This window comes from Dermacentor variabilis, chromosome 11 (assembly GCF_050947875.1).
Source record: "Dermacentor variabilis isolate Ectoservices chromosome 11, ASM5094787v1, whole genome shotgun sequence".
In the NCBI taxonomy this organism is placed as follows: domain Eukaryota; kingdom Metazoa; phylum Arthropoda; class Arachnida; order Ixodida; family Ixodidae; genus Dermacentor; species Dermacentor variabilis.
The window spans coordinates 72167248-72189746 of NC_134578.1; the positions used below are offsets into that span (position 1 = coordinate 72167248).

The 22499-nt window shown below is 51.8% G+C and overlaps 1 protein-coding gene across 18 annotated transcripts in view; it reads left to right on the forward strand.

Moving 5' to 3' along the window:
- The window catches only part of LOC142563544 (CUGBP Elav-like family member 1-A), a 571451-nt gene that overhangs the window by 354981 nt on the left and 193971 nt on the right, over window positions 1–22499 (forward strand). The window lies entirely within an intron of this gene.

Sequence of the window (22499 nt, forward strand, 5' to 3'; positions counted from 1 at the left end):
CCGCGCGCGCATCCCTAGCCTTGATTTTGGTCCAACTGCATGGCCTCCTGTATGGCCTTGGCGTAGTGTAGCTGTAGCCCGCTTAACCGCCCAACTGTTCACGGAAGCTGTCCAATCAACGAAAAGGTGTCCCGATGACGAAAAGGTAGTCGTAACGCTTTGCAGACGGGGACAAGTAAAGAAGGAAGTGGATACGTTTTGGAGCTTAACCAGTTCTTCTTTTGTTTGTCCCTGTCCTCAACGCGATATGTGCCCTTCCGGCGCAAATAACAGGATTAGTGCCAAAGATGACGGAGACCTGGATCGATGAACAGTGGGCGAACGACTTGCCAGCCTGTTCCCATAAGTGCGCGTGGACAGCCCTCGGGGCCGACGTTTCGGCGAGGCCAAGGGGCCTTCTTTTCGTGAGGTTGATATCTTGTCCGAACCTTGGCTCCAGGCTGAGGTTTGCCTTGTTCGCCAACGCTTGATAAAGGAGAACGTGCGGGCGGCCGCGGACAGTATGGTGGAAAGTTAAACGTTTCGCTAAGCAGCCAAGTTGTATTGTCACGCATCGATCGAAGAGTTATACCCCTGTCACACGGGAAGATTTAATGTCATTCGAATCGAATGGCATTCGATGCATCGAATGCCATTCGGTCTCTTGCGGTGCTACACAGTAAAATGTAATGGAATTTGCAAATAAAAGCAGTGACGACCTGGAACAAAATTTGTAAAATTCCAATAAATTTCGTGCCTATTAAACGCGTTTAACAACTTCTGCGAGTACTTTTAAAATGGCTGAAAACATTTTGACGCCAATTATTCACAACTAAAAGCACTTCGATCAACACATCCAATATGGCCGACCGCCGCAACAGTCTCATGATGCGCTTGAGCACAGCCCGCGGTGAAAATGTCATCGCGGCAAAAATTATTCCTTTTTTATAAGTCTAAAGAAATATCTTCCGACTTTGCTGATGCACGCGTTATGTTTCCGCGTTGTGTGTCGCTGTTGTCTATCTGGGGTCAAGAGTATACATTCGGTTCGAAATCGAATGCGTACGAGTTCCCCCGAACTCATTCGATGGCAAATGTCATTCCATTCGAATGACATTAAATTTTCTTGTGTAAATGCCGACTAGTGGGATTATATGCGAATGCCGTTCGATTAGAATGACATTAAATCTTCACGTGTGACCGGAGCATTAGTCGCGCGCTACGAAGGCAGATTGCCTTTTGCGGTTTCCCCAATGATACCAGAACACATATCAGAGCATTGAAGTCGGCATGGCCTATAACTAGGGCAGATCGGTCTTAGTGTGTCTATATATACTGCCAGTGACAAAGTGCCCCTCGTAGGGACGACGATACGCAGTGCGATGGAGCATCAAAACAGCGTTCGCCTTAAAGAGTGGCGCGCACGTGTGTCGCGTTCTCGTCTTCGTCAGTTCTAGCTTTTATTCGTTCACTACGAACCTCAGAGAGGATGCTAAGTGTCCGTCTGTAGCACTTCAGTCTGTGAGTGTTCGCCGTCGCAGAGCTCTCTTGTAAAGTTCTCTGTGCACTGGCTTACGTTGGAACAGAATTTCCGCTTTGCGCGCGTTCGTTGCTTCCCCGTTTTCACCTCTCGTCGCCCTAAAGTAAACATCCCTCCTCCGACGTCACGCACTGGCTCTAGAGAAGCGTCGCAAAGTTGAACAAACGAACGACATAGCTGAGACCTCCGGCCAGACTTCCGCCTTGCAGACGAGGTTCGCTTGCCAAGTTCTTTTTTTTTTCCGTCCCCGCTGATGAACACGTGGTGTCTTATGCGCGCTTTTATAGAGGTTTCATGAGTCATCCATAGTGGCGCATGTCGGGCCCACTTCTCTCGCTTGTGTGGATTCACGGAGGCCAGAACTAAGCCCATCTTTGCATTGTCGTAGTCACCGCACCTGTAGCGGCGTCCTACTATATCTAGAGAGACAGAGAGGCAGAAGCTTCCTTGCATAGGAAGGAGTTTCTTGCATAGCGCCTGAGATAAACCGCAAAGGGCCCCGGATCGGGTTAGCACTCTAACCTTTCGTCATCTATAGTGGGGACCGAGTAAAGGACGGCCGCGTTTTTCATCGCGCTCCACACTTCTGCCCATTCTCTCTGCGCGCGTCTTCTTTGTTCGCCCCTAAAGGCTTTGGCAGGCCAAGCGGTTCTAAAGTGGCCCGCGAGGTTTATCCCTAGCATCTGGCGCTTCCCGAGGACGCATATACGCCACTCTCATTTGCGTCGCCCTGTCTATTCTTATCTCGTTGGCGTCGGTGCATCATTGCGGTTCCCTCTCTTTTTATGGTGCCCAGATTGGAGGACTCCCTCCGAACCGAGTGCTGCCCCCCCCCCCTCTCCTATTTTCTGTTGTTTTGTTGCTATGGGGCGGTTCGTACAACCTGGTGCTCCGCGGCTTACGAAGCAGCGCCCTCCAAGCGTTTGTCTCCCAACGCTCGGACGCGGTCACTTAGTGACGAAGACGAATGGATAAAGCAGTGGGCGGGCGGTGGAAGGGTTGGACAACGCCCGGCGATGACCATTATCGCCGCCGCCTATGTGGGCGCAGTGAGACGGCCGGGAAAGAACGGAACGAGGCGCATCGTTCGTGTGATCCGGTTCATTAAGAGGCGGCCCCTGTCTTTCCCGTGTCTCTGACAAATGGGACAGGTCTTCGAGTGTGTAGGCACTTGGATGCCAGTCGCACACACCGCGTCTCTGATTGGTTTCGATTTGCGCTTGCTAAGGTTTGCTGGCCACGACCGAACCGTTCTTTTTTTTTTTTTCTTTGTCGGCTGAGAGCGTTTCGTTTGCCTGTCTTAGAGGTCTCCTCAGACGCGAAAGGCGATGCCCTCGGCCGGCAGTTTTGCCACCGGCTTTGCCGCAGTATCTAATTCCTCGAAGCGAAAATACATTTATAAATACCGGTTTAAATGGATACAACGATAAAATGGTTTCCCCAAAGTTGATGACGCAAAGTAGTAATAAAGGCGACCCAGTGAGAGACGCCGGCGTGTAGCGTCGGTATTTTGAATGTTCTGGAAACGAACCTTTTAGTCGTTGCGTCTTTCGTTCCATCAAAAACCTCTGCGACGAAGAACAGCACTATACGCCGCGACGTTCGCTTAATCATCCTACAATGCTTCAAGAACAAAACTCATTGTAGTGGAAACTCCCTCCACCACTGCATTCAGTGAAACTGCATTTCTGTTCTCGACGGAAACGGCAGCCGTCGTGAACTCGGGACAGTTTTAATAGCCAAAGCATGGGAGACCTGTTTTCGCGAATGCGGAAGCAGGCGTCACGGGCGGCCTGCATTCATTATACATTCAACTTCCGCGAGCTACCCCGTTCTCTTCCGTCGCCAATTTCGTGGCACAGTGTCAGCGCTCCATGCGTCTTGTGAAAAATCATCGCGCGTTTCCGGCGTTTCCGGCGAAGCGGTTCTTGCGGAGTACTCACTTCCCCTCAAAACAACCTTCAGAAAGGCACACTTGTAGTAAACGTCTCGTCGCAGTTACACTGTTCGTTGCCGCGCAGGTCGTTAAAGGGACGGCGGGAGTCGTCTTCGCTGAACGCGCACGCCAAACCAGAAGTTAGCGAAGCGTTGTTGGTAAAACTCGCTTGCACCGTGTGGCGTTTCCGTATAGCGTATGTTTTTTTTTTTTCTTTACTCACTAAACGCCGGCCGCCGCTCGCATTCGCTGCAATTTTGCAGTTGTCGCGCCAAGTCAGCACTTCGTAAGGCGCCGCCTTCTTTGTTTCACTCTCGCCTTCTTTACCCTCTCCCCCTCAGTTCGCCGTTTCGCTAAGTCACATCGCGTATCGCTGAGCTATAGCGCGTATTCGTGTGCACTCTAATAAAGTACACAAACACGGAGACTCGCACAGTGTCATCTACAGTACTGCTCACCAAGAGCTTAGGGTAGCGTCGGCGAAGCTACGCTGTCGCAAAGTTCCTATTTCACGCTTTTCTGTCCTTTCTGTGTTAAGCGGGTGCGTTTGCGACATTACAGTACACCTGCCCGCAGCGTGGGCCTTGGTGGCGTCTTGGTCGTTTGTCAAGTGTCCCTCCTGTCCCTGCCTACGCAGCCGTGCAGCGACCGTCGCGCTGGAATGGGCCTTTGCCCGGAACCCTCGCGGAAGCGCCGGTGCGTGCAAGTGCGGGAGAGAGAGAGAGGGCGTGGAGCCTTTGTTTTGGCTCGCCCGCTCTGAGTGCCGGGGCCAAAGACAAACCCGCACGCGCCAAATCCCGGTCGCGTCGAGCTTGCTGCGCCTTTGGTTGCCACCTCGAACCACTACGCGGCACGACTTCCCGGTGACAGGGAGCTAGGCTGCGAGTTCACTCCCTTCTCCCCCCCCCCCCCCACCCGCCCCTGGCTGCTCGCAGCTTTCTTATTTTTGTTTTTCGCCTTCTTCGCCGGAGCTGTCGCGGAAAGGTATAACGTTTTGTTGAAGCTGACGTCTCGAAGGAGAGGAGCAGGGTCGGAGTTTTGAAGACGGGAAGGGGACAGAAAGGGACGGAGGGTTAAAACAGTGCACATGTGCGTGGCAAACTTTTCGCCTCGCTTGGATGCCCGCAGCAGGTTGCGGGGGTGGGTGGGTGGGTGGGGGGGGGCTGCTGTTGTGCTTTGTGCAAGACCTCGAGCATATTTTGCTAGCTCTGTGTGCAGAAAAATGGCGCCGGCTACTTGCGTGTGTGCGCCGTATACGGTTCGCGTGCAAGGTCTCCATGGCGTTGCGTCCTTCTTTGCGTTCTTTTCCACGCCCGTCATTCGCCGTGCTTCTCAGTTCATTTATTTGCGTCGACAACCTGCAGCTCGTTGGGGGGCCGTCGCAGGTGTGTTTGTGTACGACTCAGATCCCCCGGAGTATAAAACCTACACCGCGAAGTGGAACGCGAACAGCGACGAGGACCACGTACACAGACGACGAGCCCATCAGACTCTCGTTGGGTTTCGCCTTTGGCGAACTTGCTCGGTAACCGTTCCGCTCGCGGGGCGCACGATTTGCGACTGCTCTTGCGAGGCTGCAGGTCGACCGCAGCCAGCGACAACCTCCTCGTTATGCTCTCTCCGTCATTCGTACCAACCCTCGCGTTTGCTGTCTCGCCGCACTTTTTATACGGGGTTCCGTCACGTGCGGCGGTGACCGCGTCCTTGCTTCGTACAGCTCGCGGAATGAACTCGAGTTCGTGCCTTGTGTGGTTCGCGTTTTCTTCGTAACTCTAGTGTTCTTCTTCGTCTTCTTTACCTGCCTCACTTCAGTTTGCACTTCATTCGCTTTCGTCGGTATTTCCTTGCGCATACTCTTTGAGCCAGTGTATAGAGGGGACCGCATTTTCGACCACCACTACGTAAGTCTTTCATAATCTGCGTAAATATATCTGTTTGTTTGGGGCACATGATCACTTTCGCTGCGGCTACGGATGAGAGCGCCCGTTCAGAGCGTCCCTACAAAAGAAACCCCATTAAAAAAAATGAGCGGTCAAGATCCTGAGTTAATTGTCTTTCTGGCCAACTTTTTTTTTTACGTTTGGCCTTTGGCCGCAGCATTATAAAAATGGATTGGTATACATTTAATGGGGGGCGCTAGGTCAATATTCAGGACAGTGGCGCTTATCGCTTACATAAATATGCGAGGAAGTGCATCGTTATTAAGGTTACCGTGTTCAGAGTGTCGTTGACTCGGCCGCGTAGAACGTTGCCTTTACCGAGCACGGAAGGCGCACAAGAAGGAGATAGAACAAGGACACGAGAGTAGAGAGTAACGCAGGGCGCAGCGTGCGTTCCGGAAATGGTGCTCCGCGTATCCCTCGAGGATCCCGACCGCCCCCCCGCGGTCCCTTTTCTTTTCCCCACTTCCCGTACCTTTCCTCGCGTTTGCATGGGCGCGCATTAAATTTCACGCTCGGCACTCGTTCCCACGTAGGTCTGCGACGGAGTCGCGATCCTCTGCCTCGCAAACGCTTTTCCCGTTCTCTGTACGTTTCCCCCTTTCCCTTTCACTCCGTCCGTCGTCGGCGCCGTCTCTTAAAAACTCCCTTAAAACCACTTTCCTGTTTTCTCTCCCCCTTGGTCGTCGCGGCCGGGAATCCCCCACTTCCCGCGGCCTATCTCTTCGCGCGCCCCGCGAGACGCTTTTAATCGAGTTTGCGTGTCGAGCCTCGGAACGGAGGTTTCTGAGCCTCGCGCTCCCGGCCTAAGCCTTATCTGGCCCAGACTGCAGTGTGGCCATATTAGGGCACATTTAGCCAGGTCTAGAGCATTGTCGGCTTCTCCAGTGGCAGAAGATGTACGTTATTAGCGGATTGAAAGCTGCCTTCTTGGCGGATGTTCGCGCAAGTTATCTTTTCGCGTGTTTCCTGCTGACCGCGCAGAAGTATTTTGCCGGCCTTAGCGAAATTTGCATATTTTTCGGTCGCATGTCTTTGTATGTAGAAGCGGTAGCCCGTGCACGAGTGTTTGTTTTTCAATTTACAAAAAAAAAACACCTCACATAAGCTTATATTATGCAGGAAGGTCACGCGGCGCTCCTGCCATGCTTAGTTGTTTTCGCTTTTATTATTATTATTATTATTTGTTTTGAACACATATATACAGTTAACAGGAAAGGGAAGGCGAGGAGCAGGCTGGCAACTGCCACCGGAAGGGGCACAACGCCTGCCTGCTCTTCTGAAGGGAGGTGACAGCAACACAGAAATGGAAGATAGGAAGGAAGTTCGCTTTTGAGCCGTCTTCCAACGTGAATCCATGAAGAATATTCCAGCGTGCAGTCGTAATATCGTCTCCTTACCTGGCCTTCTTTTTTCTGTCATCTTCTTCTCTCGGAAATCCTGTGTTGCCATCCGCATACAGCGTCGCATTTGTGTGTGTGTGTGTGTGTGTGTGTGCGCGCGCGCGTGTGTGTGCGTGTGTGCGTGTGTGTGTGTATGTGTGTGTGTGTGTGTGTGTGTGTGTGTGTGTGTGTGTGTGTGTGTGTGTGTGTGTGTGTGTGTGTGTGTGCGCGCGTGTGTGGCTCAGCCGGTACTTAATCGCGTTTATTTCAAATATACTTACCCACTTATACTTTCAAATATAGAAAAAGGTTTATCTCTGGAGGTTCATCGCTTCCCCACGCTGCCAATTTCCGTGTCGGATACCCCGATGAATTTTTTTTTCCGCACTTCAGTTGATTTCGTGAAGACATGTCGGTGTTCCGAGATATACTCTCGCGAAGATGAATGCCGCTATAGCTTAATTCGCAGGGGCGCGCGTAAGGCGGGACTCGAGTTGGGATCTTGACGCCAGAGACTTGCCCCCTCTTTTCCGTGTCGCGAAGTCGAGCTCCGTTAATTCGAGGTTTTCATCCGAAACTTCGGACATAAACATGTTGGTCTTGTCCTGCAGTTTCTTATTCGGCACTAATAGACAGTGTAAGAGTTGAGGAGGACGTCGGGATGAAAACTGGAGGTTTATTTACATTATTTACAGTCAGACGACCAAGAAATTAAGTTATAGAGTCATTATGGGCCAGCAGCAACTCGGACGCTGCGGCCCGTGGCAAGAAGCTCGAAAGAGATGAATGAAGGAATGCTCCCTTGCTGCTCCCGGTCTCTGGCTTTTAAGCCCTTCGGTGTCTCGAAGACACGTCACGTTCAGCCAATGGGCGAGCCCGCTCAGGGGACGCCATTTTTGGCCAATCGGCGAGCCCGCTCAGGTGTCGTCATTTTCGGCCAATGGTAGGCGCCCGTGCGATTGCGTCACACCCGGCGCACAGGGTCGCTCCTTGGGCCCCAATTGTCCGAGCGCTTGCTTCTCTCTGCGGTATTGCCTTCCCGGCTTGCAATGCGTCGTCATGATAGGCGGATGGGGGAGATGATGCCAGGGTTTCACGGTGCATTACAGCCGTCTTGCTTCGGGACCTACTTTACCTGGAACAGTGCCAGGCTCGCGCTTCACTTTCGAGAAGAGTCAAGCAGTGAATAGCTCCACCGGCGGCACACGAGGCGGGGGACGCCAACTCGTTTGCACGTGCCGCGCCTCGGGAATGTGGTATACGTGCTTCTGCGCTCCTTAATTAGCTGTAGCGCGATTCGATGTGGTCTGGTGAACTCGAAGGAGGCTCAGGAAAAGATCCCGTATCTAACAACAGTTACAGCATAGCGTACGCAGCTATAGCGTACGCTAAGCAGCGCACGTTTGTTACAGCTTTAGTTGCCCTGCGAGACGTCCGGATCTCAGAGGCCATACGCCGCCGTTGAGGCTATCTCCCGACTGTAGCGATAGTTGGAGCTGACATCTCGAATGTTTCTTTCGTTAGGTTTCGACTCGTTAGGAACGAGAAGCGATCTCGAAAACTCCGCAAGGCTATTCATAATATCCTGTCGTCGAAGCGGTCTGAGACTAAGCGAAAGTCGTTTACACAGTGATTTGCTACAAAGGAAATGAATTTTACACAGGCAACGCAAAATTCAATTCGAAACGGGCAGCCGCGACCGCCGCCATGTTTCCCGCAAACTACGCAAACCACGCAAGAACGCTAACGCTAAATTTGAGAAATAGCGTGCGTACGGTATACGCTATAGGTCGTGTAGCGTTCTGCTCATGCGCAGTAACGACCCGCTATATCATAGCGTACGCAATGGTATAGCGCACGCTAAGCTCAAGCTGTCTGTTGAGTGCGACCGGTAATTGACGACTCGTACATACCCGGCCTTCCCATTGTCGCGGCGTTGCAGATTTCAAGTTAATCCATACGCTCTTTTGACTGCATGGTCTGCGGCGCAGAAAGAACGTAGTACGTGGGGTCTGTCCATATGAGACGGAGACCTTCCAGGACTTCTGTAGCTATTTTTTCTGTTATAAAAGTTGAACATCAGGGAATGAAAGAGCTAGGAATCCGCAAGTCGGATGTGACGTAGTTATGCTGTGAAGGAACATAGCCACGTGCGTGAAAGTAGCATGAAGTTACGAACTGAGCCTAACAAAGCTTCGCAGTGAGCACTGATTAAAATGAGAATCCACGACGTTCTTGTAAAAAAAAATTGAATGAAACAGGATTTGTTTTGATTTCCATGTGTTCATCAGAATTGTTACCCTGTCAAGCAATCACGCAGCTGAATTCTAGCTCGTGGTTCTCAAGAGGTTCGCGCTTCTGCTGTCAAAGTAGCGAGCCGTCTCTACTCCCCTACCGCCCCGTCTTTTTTTTTTATTATTGCGATAGCACTTATATGGACACTCCAAGCACATTCCTGCCGTTGGCGTCGCCGTCGCCGTGAGGTTCCGCATAAGGTCCAAGGGCGACAAAACCGTCGCCGCGCGCCCTACGCTGCGTGTGCGAGTGTAAGCGTGCGAGGAGAGACGACGATCGCGGCTCAATCTTGCCCGCGGGAAAGGGACGGAAGCGGCGAGAAAGCGCGCCGTCTTCCGTGGCGCGCGAGGCACCGTGGGGAGGGGAGGAGGAGGGGCATTCTACTCCGGCTGCAACTGCGCATGTGGCGGCTGCGCGCCCTCGCGCGGCGTATTTTGAGAGCGGTCTGCGTTGGGGGCAGAGTCTAGGTGCGTCGGCGGCTCGTAGCGTTGTGCGCGCTCTGTGTTCTCGGCGCTTACTTCGCGTAGAAGCGATAGACAGCACGAAGGTCACGTCGTTCTCTGTTGCCGCCGTGTTACCTCACGTCAGCGCGTTTTGACAGCGAGTGTCCGCGGTCATCGAGTGTGATGCGTTCACGTTTGCGTGTGAGCGCTGACGCCGTGCTTGTTAATTTAGTTAGCAAGCGAATGTTTACAAGTTGATCCGGCCGATAAATGTACTATTCTTACTTCGTATGACTGTCTGCGAATTCGCTATCGCAGTGGTTGCTTCGCCTTTCGGGCGAAACTGCTGCTTTTTTTTTCTTGTAACCCCAACATAGTGGCAAATTAGTGAACTATGAAAAGTGCAGCGTTGTCTAAGATTAAAATTTGCTGTGATGTTTTCTTTAAAGCTCCGGTGTAATATATCTAACGCCTAAAATGCTTAACTTAGCGCAGTATGAAAACATTTCGATGTGCTTTAAAGTCAAATGGGCGTCATCCATCTTGGCGGTACTGCAAATAAAAACGAGGTTCAGATCCGCTTGCTTGAAACGCCATGTGTGAAGCCTTGAACCCTGTGAAGTGAGGCAGCCACTGTCGTGTGCCTCGCTTCTCCTATAAGCGTCGTGTGCTTCTCAGACGGCGTATGTATATCAACGCAGGGATGTCAGATGGGTCTTGCGTTTCTATATCCTAGCGGTAAGAAGCGGTCGTCGCACGCTCTGAAGATTGGCGCATGCGTGCTAGAAACGAAGAACTGCACGAAATTGAAGAACTGCACCGAGAGAAGCAGCTCTGCTCCCGGATCCGGCCTCCCTTGCTCCTGACGTTGAAAAACAGCGGTCCGTCGCATTCAGCCGGACGCGACCGGTCCATTTCCGCCGGGACACAAGTTCGCTCGCTTTTCTTCGCGAAGATCTATAGGGTCGATCTCGGAAGCCCCTCGCCCCCTCTCTGTGTCCCTCTCTGCTGTCTTCTGACACATTATTTTACGCTCTCGCGTTTGCTATAGGCTACTTTGTTGTTTTTTTTTTATTTGTGACATTCGTTCGGCGCGTGGGCGGCCACCGACGTTGGATCGAAACCGGGCTCAAGTTGAGGAACTCCCACTGGCCGCGGCTTGGCTATATACTCTGGCTCCGCTTGGCTGACGTTGCACTTCGCGCTCTCTCGGGGAGAGCCGCAAATTGCCCGCCCGCGAACCGCGTGTGGGAACCACTGGAATGGACCTGCGCGGTTAGGTTCGCGCGGGGATGCACTGTGTGACGGGCTTCATTCACACAGGGATTCGAGTTCTCTCTCCGTTCTTTTCCTTTTTTTTTTCCCCCGTTTCGCCGCGTTCTCGTTCCCGCTGTCGGATGTCCGCGTCATTATAACAGCCTTCTTTGGGAGAAGTTAATGACGCATTTCGTGGGACGCCCGCAGTGGCGCATTTCGCTCGCCACTGTACGTCGCCACCGGGTCGTTTTTCTCGCCCTTACGATGGCGAACTCCGGCAACGGTACGCGAGGCTCTCGGTGGCGTTTACGTAACGTTTCCCCATAGGCAGGAAACGCTCCTGGAAGGCGAAAGCAAACTTCCGACGCGAATATATTCGCTGGCGATAATTGACTGCGTCACCGACGACGCTTGCTTGCCGTTTAGCGAAGAGCTGCGGCAACTTGTAGGTGCAAACAAAAGTGGGAACGAACCCAGACGCCGCTCTGACTTCATTCCTTCCATGTATCCGAGTTTGCACGCCTGCATTAAGAATTCCACGTATTCATACGGGATTAGGTATATACGGGGCGGAGGAATTAGTTCTTTTTTCTTTGGTGAGTGGCACTGTCGTAGTGGGCAAAAGCATGGGTAGTGACGCGACGTTGAAGTACGCATGCCCTCTCACACTGGTGTAGCATGCATCGCTTCGAAGACTGCAGCTCGTCGAATGCAGCTTGGCCGCGAGTCGACCGCGCGCTTTCCTCGCGCCTCCCCAGCGGAGGCCGAGACCTCCGGGAAATGTAGCCCCTGTAGTCGCTTATAAATGTGGGTCCCGACAGGTGTGACTCCCGGAAGAATAGAACGAAGCGCGAATGAAAAAAAAAAAGACTATTTTCCTGGCATTCGTAGTGGCGGACAGATAGGAGGCTATATAGGAAACCGCGTTTCGGTCGGGTTCAGGCCACGGTGTTGGTGTGGGAGGGAGGGAGGTAGGAGGTCGACAGGGGGAAGAGCGAAATACGGTTCCCGGTTGATCCAGCGCGCGGGCTCCGCCGCCGACGTCGTGGGGACGAGGGCGAGACGTCTTCCCTTCTTCTATACGTCTCGGCTCGGCTCTGGCTTCGGGACTTTGTCTTGCCCGCGATTGCCTCGCGACAGCGCTACCAATCACGTCAGGCTCTGCGCGGACCTAACCGCGTCCGCTGCGGGGGAAAAGGCGGAGGGGGATCCGAGAAGTGGCGGAGATCGGAAGAAAAGAAAAGAAATAAAAGGGCGCGCAGGCTAAGGAATCAATCGCGTCCTCGCATTTTTCTTTGTTCTTTTCGTCACTGTGTTCTTCTGTTCGGATGCGTAGGTTTCTTTTGCTTCAGTACAGTTTTTGTTCTGTGTTTCGCGAACCTCCTCAGCGGCCGCCACTCGACAGAAGGAAATGATGGCTTCATTTAAGGACGCGAAACGTAGCGTCGGGCCTGAAACACACGCCATAAGCAAGACAAGCTAAACTCTTCAAAAGCATTTAAAAAAGAAAGAAAGAAACTTGTACGTTGTGTCGTCTGGCCTCTTCCTCTTCGACTTGGATTTCTTCGTCTGCCTGCTTCGACGTTGTGTCCTTACTTGTCTGCGTTTCTTACGGCTTTCTTACGGACGTATTGTTTTCCGTCTTATTCGTCTTTTCCTTTGGCGACGTCCCGTAATGTCTGCTACGACCCCGTTCTCGAGCGCAGACGGAAGAACTAAAGGAAGCACAAATCGCGAGCGCGAAAACAACCAGCCAAGGGAAGGAAACGCAAAGCGAGGTAGCTACAGTTTCAATCTTCTTGTCAGCGTCGTCTGCTCCTCGGATTGTTTCGCTTCTGTGTCCTTTGTTCGTCTATCGGTCGCCTCGTCCCCCCGGCTGTTTCTCGGCGTGCTCTATCCCTGTAAGTCGGCTCTTGATTGCGACGCTTTGGCAGGGGCATAAAAAAAAAAAAAGAGAGAGAGAGAGAGAGAGAGAGAGAGAGAGAGAGAGAGAGGTTAGGCGAGCCGCGCACTGTCACCAGTAGCGATTGAAGCGTTGTGGTCTTCAATCTACTTCGCCTCTCGGTTTCTTCTCATTTTTCCCCCCTGCTGCAGGCTGTGATTACGAAAAAGAAAGTAATAATAAAGACATACTACTCGCTTTTCTTCGTATAGTTATCTGGCATTTACTTTCGCGTTGCTCGCGGATAGCCATTCTTGTTGCGTTCGTCAGTTCGATCCTCTCGAGTGCCATCGTGAAAGTCGCGAACCCATCGTGAAACTGTTACTTCCTAGCTCATTCCCCTAAAACGGCGCTCGTCGCTTCAGAGGGCGAGTAACCTGATCGCACGGACGGGCGGACGCCTCAAATCATGCGTGCCGTTCGGGGTGGTTTCTTCTGGGGAGTGATTCGGTGGCGCGCTTAACGTACCATTCGATTCTCGGACGCCAGTCAAAATGAAACGTGCAGAAAGGAAAATGGATAAAGGCGAGCGCTTCCGTTTCTTCGTCCGTGTCTTCTTTCTTTTCGATTGCGCAATGCGCAAGTGTTCCACGGAACAGTTCCCGCGTAAAACTCTTCTAAAGCTGTTGTCGATGCCCTAGCGTAACGCAGCTTCAATCTTCTTCACGGGAAGGCTAAAAGAGATGTTATAGAATGAAGTTCAGTCGAAACATTTCTTGCTTTTGCAGGAGGAGGGGAAGGGGGAGGGTGAGGGACATGGTGCTTTTCCGACTTTCGTGCTACTTTGAGATTGCAGAACGGTAATTCGGTTGCGCGCGAGGCAGTCTGCGCGGCTGGGCAGTTACCTTCGCGTCGTTCCTCGTCGCTATTCCTACGTTTCCCACCGCCGTGGAGGAGCCGTTCCGCCTGCTGACGCCGTCTGTATGTAACCGCCACGTGTGTTGGTTGCGCAGCGCCCAGAAGAGGGACGTCGCATCGCTGTTGCTAAAGTAGGCTTACCCGCTCTTCTGCTCTGACGGTGGTGGCCCGCGGCGTCGGTGTTTATTTCGCTGCCTATCGGGCGACCCAGGTACGATGAAAAACGATGTTTGGCGTGGCCCCGAGGCCCGGTGCGTCGTAAAGACGCGTGACGTACGGGGGGCCCCCTGTCGAGCGAAGGCATTCGCTCTCGCGAGGTTGGCCCGGCGGGCCGTACGGTGGATCGGCGTTGGCCGCGCGATGCGACGACGTCGGCGAGGGGATAACGGTGAATCATGGCGGGATTAATGGACGTCGCCGATAGTGCCCGAAGGGGGAGGGGGGGGGATGGGTCCGTTGCCCGACCGACCGACCGTCCTTCTCGGCGCCTTCGAAGACGCGCAAACAAGTCGCTGTCGTGATGTGATGAGCGGCCGTTGGTTGCCAGCACATAACCGCGCGGCCGGCCCACGGAAATTCCGGCCTGTCGTGCGCGTGTTCTTTGTCTTGCCGTGTTGCCAAGACAGTGTGTGTGGGGTGCTCGTTATCTTGTTCCTGTCTTCGTCATCTTTTTTTTTTTTTTTGCTTTATTTTTCTTGTAACAGTTTTTGTGGGCCGTGTAGTTGGTTGAGCGTTCCACCGAGGCAGTAATTCCGGCTGGTTGATCGGTCATACCGGAAAGCTGCGTACAGCGCTACAAGTTAACAACACGCGACGCTGTGTGTTATATCTTATTTTAGTGGTACGCAGTTTCCCAGCATGGCTAAGCATCATAGCGGCTGCAGAGCGCCAGGACAAACAGGGACACAAGAACCAGACAGGGTCAGGTAATTGCACTATGCGGTGATGTGTATCTTTTATGTTATTGTGCCGTTGTCTCTGCCGTGACGCTACCTAAAGGTTTTCTTTTGATTTTTTTTTCTTCGTTGCTGCTTCATGCCTTTTTTATAACTATCCGAGCCTGACTTGTCAATACATGCGAGCTGTCGTGGTTTTATTGCTCAGTGGCGATGACGTTCCGTTGCTGAACCACGTGACCGCAGGTTCGAATCACGATGGGGGCAGAAAGCAAGAAGCGCGCTTATGCTGTGAAATTTAGGTGCGCGTTTACGAGCCCCCCTCCCCCCTCCACCCCAAAAAGAAGTCTGTATTCATGCATCGGAAGCCTTCATTCGCGGCCGCTGTCACATTCCCGCGCATTGCTTCTTTGCGGCGTGAAAGATCAGTCATTCGACAGATCGAACAGTCCTCACGTGCGTGCAGTGGTCACTACACCACGGTGTCGCTAACTTTCACCTAAATCTTAAGTACACGTGTGGTCTGCTTTTATCTTTCTTTATTTTTTAAATTTCGGCCTCATAGAAACTGCTGCTGAGGTCCACTGTCTCTGCGCATAATTAAAACGCCTTAACCACTGAACTGTCGCGGCGGGTTGCCGTTGTGTCATGCCTTTGGGAAATATCGGGGTCGTGCTGTAACTTGAACGCAACATTTTTTGAGGTGAGCATATCCTGTTTTTCTTTTTTTTTTCCAAGGCTGATATCGCGGTGTTTGCTTGGCTGAGTCATTTCTGAGTGGGCGTTATCGATCGTGCGCCCTGGTGTACTACATTAGCGGAGCTTTGACTTTTTGCATGCGCTATCCGTGTTGAGGATGTTTACGAGTGCGGCAAGCTGTTCAGTGTGTACGATATTTCCAAAGTTCTCTAAATGACGGCGTCCGCATTCGAAACCCAGGACGATGCATAATTGGCGCGCGTTTGTGGAGTTGTCTTTGCATATCTGGCAGGCTAAATACTGTGGAAGAGCACAAAACATGCGCATAAACTGGATACACTGTACTAAAGCGAAACCCTTTTGATGGGAGATCAGCTCCTGTGCTATATCGGGGGTGCCCTTGTCTAGACAGTATATATGCCCTGAGCAAACATCTATGCGTCGTCTACTTTAATTTGGAACGCCCTGGGGGAAAAGATGTCAGGCTTTGATGTTTCGCATGGTCTCATTTTCGTACATTGCGCCGCATTGAATTCCGGGGAGCAGAATAAAGGACTCTTTCTTTCCTTGCTTTAATTTCTTTTTTATTTACGTGTAAGTACGAGGAGCCAACTTCAGTTTTTTTTTTTTTTAAGAACCGCGGTAGGGCATTGTTTTTTTTCTCTTGACCGGGATCAAAGCTTCGATCTTTATAATGGATCTCTATCAACGTTTTGAAAGGTAATATCGACCGCATAGATGGCCTCATTGTTGGGTCTAGCTAATGCATTGAGCAACCAGAAAAAAAAATAGAGTAAAATGGCTTGACAGCACAGTCCACGCTTATTATTGTTTTTTTTTTTTTCCTTTGAAGCATATTTACTCTGCGCGATGAAAGGAGCGCGTAATGGAAAACCCTCTTTTGGAGTTTGTAATCCGCGGTCGCAAAAAATTGGAACCACGGCCAACGCGATGAATAGCCAGGAAGCTGTAACGCACACTCTTCCATTAGCCCTAAACCGGCCACGAATTGACTCGCCGTGCTCATCAACTTCGCTCGCTCTTCTCGCCACCGTCAATATGCCGCTGTCGGGAGCATGAGGCAAACATGCCGAGATCACATGACACACCTTCCCCCTTCTCCTCCCCCCTCCAGCCTTCTTTTCCACAGCACTGCAGTGCGCAATATAGTATCAAAGGCTATACGTCAGTACGCGGGGTTTTTTTTTGCGTTCACGCAGTACGAAAATCTGCAAATAATTGCGCGGCGTAGTGTCCATTCTGCACTTACGAACGCCGAGTACGGTGCCGTACGCTCGGGCGGCTGTGGAGTTGTTCGCCTTAATTCATTGTCGCGTACGTCCCGTAGCGGAAAGCTTGCCGCTGTGTGGTATGCGACCGTGCCTTCGCAGAAGATACGGCACGTGTCCGCTCAGGAATACGAACGCCGGGCGTGGAATGAGCGGCTCCTTCCGTAGAAGATAGCAGCGGCATGCACGAACCAGGAAGGACTAAGATACAACTGCCACCGCTCGAATATGGCGGGATATAACTATATAAAAAAATCCTGATGGCGCCTACCCTGATAGCAGACGTAATTGTTTGCTTTCCTTTAGACTAATCGCCGTAACCAACAAGAAGTAAAGTTTTCGGATGGGCTGGTGTAGGGTGCGATGGAGTGCGAAGGCAGTGTATAAGCAGGGTTCGGGAGCAGCGGGAGTTGCGACGCGGTCACCATTAGCCAATCGGTCGAAAGACACCGAGTCTGAAGGGAACGTCGGGAAGCGGGGCCGGTGGTAAAACGGGAACCAACGAACGACGGATCGGACGGCACGTTGGGCGCCTTCATGAAACAAGCGCCCGCCGATTCGACCTTTTTTTTCTGCCTGCTTATATGCGCCTCCTTGTTCCTGTTCCGTGTGTTGGCCAAGCGGCAACAGGAGACTGTGTGTGCATGGTCTGGTGCGGCTGTGTGGTCGTTTATGTCAGAATGTTTTCGTCTCTCGTTGTGCTTTTTGGACACCGCCCTAACAAACGGGTAACGTCGTGCCCTGTTAATGGTACGAGTCTGCAGTCTGACCTAAGACAAAGCACGAGGGGAAGCGTAGTTTGCGCAACCACGTTGGCGCGTATATTGGTCTTCATCGCGCGAAAGCTGTGCGGCTAATATTGGCCAATAACTGGGAGTGGAGCACAATCGCCAGCAGCTTTTTCTTTTTTTTTTTGCGTTGTATTCGCATGCATGGTTGTCTGAGTGGCCACATTAACATATGCAAGTGCCGGTCACTTGGTAACTGTTGGAATGCGTTAGCATTAGGAGTGTCGAAGTGAAAAATTGTGCCTGTGATGTGTGGGAAGCCGGTTACCTGGTAGAGGTAAACATGTAGTGCAAGTGGCGGTGACTTGCCCCGGTCCACCGTCAATTGCACTTAGCTCCTCGAAGAGGCAGTACGTGTCGAGTGAGCTCCTCAACAATTTGCAATGAGGCCAACGCGGTTATAAATTATGGATACGGGACCTCAAAAAGGTTCAACGTAATGCTGACGCATTTCTCTCGCATTTACCGCTAAATCACCGCTGTTTTTCTTTTTTTGTTTTTTTTTTCTTTGCCACAAAGCGACCCATGTCAGTACTTCTAGCCATGACCTCCTGTACTAGCGCTCACGCTTCTGCTGGTGCACGTAGCACATAGGTTGGCCAGGCGGTGCTACTGTATCGTCAATGTCATCCAAGCCAATCGCCGTTCGAAGCCAGGCAGTAGCCACTTCCCATGCTTCACGTCGCAAAGTGCGGGGAGATCGGGATGGCGACCAGCATGGGTCGAGACGCGCTGCAGATATTGCCAGCAGGGGTGCGATCTTGTGCGCGTCACAAAATAGAACGGAGGCGGTCCGTTCCACCGAGCCACACCCGATTGGTCAATTTGAACCGTGACGAATGTCATGACGTCAATTTTGCCGTGATATCTGCTGTCAATCATTCCGTGTCGTCGGCTATCGGACGAATGCAATGGAACGGACCGCCTATTTCGCGACGTTAAGAACGGACCGCCTCCGTTCTATTTTGGAACGCGTACAAGATCGCACCCCAGGCTACCCCTCTCGGATCTCATGGGCGCGTAAAGCTTGTCGTTAAATCTCACAATTTACCTGACGACCCTGTACACCACGCAATGAGTTTACACGGCTTAAAACAGTTAGCTATGTCTATTACGACCTATGCTGATTGTGTCGACTTTTGCATTCCGTATACGTAAGCACGTGATGTCTACGGAGTACCGTCACGGCGCGCACGTATGAATGAGCGCAACGTTGGTGGCGCCATCTTGTGATGCGGACTACAACCTTATCGCCCGCAACTGAAATAGATTGGCTACTTAGCCACCGACGTACATGCGTCGGCTGTAACGTGTAACCACTAGTGCGTAGTGCTTCTTTTTCTTCCAGTAGAGAGAGAGAGAGAGAGACACGAAGAAGGAAAGACTGGGATGTTAACCGAGGCCGTGCCTGTTTGGCTACTCTACATTTTGGGGAAGGGGAAATATAAAAGATGAAAAGGGAAATGTATAAATGAGAAGGAGGCAGTCGGTGTGAACACACTCGCAGGGGAATACTCGCTAGTAAGTCACACGCGTTCGTGCTTTGCTTTCCGCGAGACGCGGCATGCTGTACAGGAGAGGGGCATCGATCGTGGTTACAGGTAGACTTGATTCGAAAGTTGCACGAATGATTCCTTACACGACGTGGTTGAACAAAGCGCCACCGTGTGCTGCTGTCCTCCACGTATTCCGCGAACTGCAGCGCGTGCAGCACGGTGCTGCTCTGAACGCACGCACGCGCACCGACCGACCTGCCCTGTTGCTCGGGCCCAGATTTCCAACTTCCCATGCGTGAGATTGCCTAACCGCTCAGCCGTTCGTTTTCTCGAAGTAAAAGACGACTCGCTTCGTCTCGTTTTCGTTTTCTTCCCCCCCCCCAGTGCCTCGGTCGTTGTAAGCCCGCGCGCGCAGATCGCGTAAACTCCCGTCTGCGCCCGCATGCGTTCTCGCTGCTGTTTCGGCGTTCTCCGTTCGAACCCGGCTGCTCTGTCGGCTCGTCCGTTTTTCGCTTTCGCCTGGAAACAGGCTCGCCGCTGAAAGACAAGTGTAAGCTCCCCCACCCGCCCGATAACGGTCTGTCTCGTCTTGTTTTCACTGGTCATATCCTCTTTTTTTCTTTTTTCTTTTTTGCCTTCCATCTATGCTTTCCGTTCGTCAGTGGGCGGAGAATTTGGGACGTCGAAGCGAAAGTTTGAACTCTGGAAATAAAGAAAGCCAGTACGAAAGAAGGTGTAGGCGAAGCTGCGGAAAGGTGATTGGAAGTGTCAGCCGAACAGTGTATATGTGAAGGGAGCTCTAAGGGCAGGGGGTCTTCGCTGTGCGTTACGCATAAACAAACCTCGTAGGAAAGCCAAGAAAAGCAATAGGAAAGGCTGCAAGAGCCTATACTCCCTGCCGCAGCAACATACATGTGCAAGGCTCTGACGAAATCCCTTCTCGCGTAGGTAGTAGCTCCTGTTTTTGCCTCGTCAGTCGCTTGGAGTCCCTTACATTTTGCGCTGCACGCCCGGGGTTGTGCTCGCATGTCAGGAGGAGTTCAGCGTAGTTGCAGAGTTTGCGAGCGTCCGTTATACTGTTCCTCCGCGGTAAGACCTGTTTGGCTCGGCGCGGCGTTTTGTGCGGAGTTGACAGGTTCTGTCGCTGAAATGCGCCCCGCGGAGGCGTTTGCGAGTCCTCGCTCCCTGCAGGTGTTCCATTTCTTCCCTCCCCCCGCGGTTCACCACGTGCGAAACGCAGCGCCGTCGCTGACGTCAGACGAAGGCGGACTGGCGCTTGTTTGCTTGGTCGCCTGGCTCTGTGCTTGGCGTCCCGTTCGCGTTTAATGACGAAATGGCGGTTCCGTCGCTGAGCGGATCGGCTAAGTTTATCTCCAGTCTTGCGTGACTTGTTGACGCTAGCGTACGAACTGAGCAATGCGAGTTACGTTCACAGAATAATAACAGTCCTGACTCTTCTTTATGTATGCATTCTGTTCTGAACTTTAGTCTTAAAACCAGCTGTGGAGACGTTTTCCTTCTCTTGTGAGGGAAGACTGCAGTAGCTTTTTTTTTCTTGTGATGCGATTGGTTTGAAGGAAATCATACGAGGTTATCATATTTAGATTTTATGGAATTTTTAAAGATGGCCTGTCGCAGATGGCGCAGCTGTGGTCAAATGAAGTTCAATTTGCTGGCGACGGCGAAACTCGGCTCGACGTGGTTAGTAAAGCTTTCACTTTAAAAAGAAAACGACTTCTGCTTTTAAGATGAACTTTCCGGTAGGCAGTCACTCTTGAAGAAGCGCTATACGTATAGCCAACGCTTAGTTCTCCCCTTTTTGCTTGTTCTCCCGATATACCTCGAGCCACCATTTGGACCGCGCTCTTTTGCGAAACGAAGAGCACAAGCGTGCAAAGAGAATACGAAGAAATTTGGCGACGCGGAGCGGGCCAAGTGGACGTATCAGCTCGATTTCCGTATCAAGACGCTCTCGCGATTCGGCGGCGTCGATTCGAATTCGACCGAGCGTTTCGCGACGCCACCATCCTGCACTACGCTCAGAGACACCGTTGGCGTGGTTCCTCTCTCTCTCTCTCTCTCTCTGTCTGTCTGTCTGTTCTTCCAGTGCGTTTATCATTTTATCAAATTTTTTACTTATTCCGCACGTGTATATTTGGCTCACTCTTGGAACGCGACTCTGCGTCTGCTCGGTGTATTTGCGAGCTTCATTTTACACGTGCTACAGAGTGGCGCCCGTCCTTGTGCTCAGTTTTCGGCGGCAAGAATCTCTGTAAGCAAACGCCGGCGAAGGGAGGAGGAGAGGGGGGGGGGGGGAGTATCGGCTGTGTGAGCGCCGGAAGTCGCCAGGTTGGAAAAATACGCGGGGTTTGCCTGCGAGTTACGGAGCCCCGGCGAGCGGGGCCGCTGCAATGGCTATAGCTTTATTTTCCTTTTCCGTTCGTCCTGTATTTCTTTTTTTTTGACTCCGTGTTTTTTTTTTTTACGCTTTTCGGTTTAGCGCTTGAATAAATATTTTGCCCTCGTAAATTCTCCAGCGCGCGCCGCTCATGCGAAGCCGCTCGAAGCCCGGGTTTCAGTTGAAGTGAGAGAGTAACCGATCGTATGTTTAAGGTACCCTTCCCCCTCCTACCCCCCTTTCTTTTCTTTCCCTTTTAGTCTGCTTTGTGACTTTTCGATGGTACTTGCGATCGGGCTACAATGAGCCTGATCGGGCTGTCCTCTGTCGCCGAGCAAAAGACGTAAGAACGAGAGGAGAACTATGGGTGAACGAAACGCTTTTTTTTTTCCTGCCAATAGATATTTCTAATAACGTGCGCAAAGCTTCAGTGACGGGAGAGGAGGGCGCTATACCTACGCCTTTATCTATTTGCTCTTGGCATTTGCGCGTTGCACCTCGGAAACGCTTAACCTAACTCTACAGGGTTGGTCGTGCGATTGTGCTACTGACTAAAACTAGTTTAGCGAGTGCGACTGCAGTTACCGCGGCGCACTATATACCTAGCTTTAAAGAGAAGGGTAAACTGAGCAGCTGGTTCGTACGCATTCGTGCTGAAAGTTCAGCGCGAAAGGTGCAGAGGGAAAAACAAAAACGGAAGTAAGGCAACACGACACGATCATTGGGTCGCGTCGGCGTCGTTTCCGATATGGTTTATACTTTTTGCCTCCGAAGTTTGAGTTACCTATTTTCCGGCAGACAAACATGTTCAGCCAAGTGAAGCATCGCCCATTTCACGTTAAGGAAGATAAACATTTTTCCGAAATCATTCTTCCCGGACTGCCCATGTTCGTGCGCGGGAAGTTGTTGATCGGGTCAGTGCTTAACAGTGGTTGTTACTGCGCCCGCTCTTCATTGAAAGCGGCTACTCTGTTTCAAGAGTAATGTAGTTTCTAAGCGCTGAAAACGGAATGATACGTACTTTGAGAAAGTGACAAGATTGATTGATTGATTGATTGATTGATTGATTGATTGATTGATTGATTGATTTTGACATCCCAAAACAACACGGCGGCTAGGACTGACGCCAGAAGGACAAGCTCAGTTGTATTTAGCCCCTCCAGAGGTGCATATCATGCACTATAGCTGATTCTCACTGTCGCCCACGATTATACTGATCGCCAGCTTTTTTAGTACTTTAAAAGCAGACTGCCTGAGCCTGTTAAGAACGGCCCGCTGAGGTGCAAGTTTTGCCAGCCAGTTGCGACAGCGGCGTCAACTTTTCCTGGAACGCCACCGCAAACCTCTAGCCACGGCGTCAC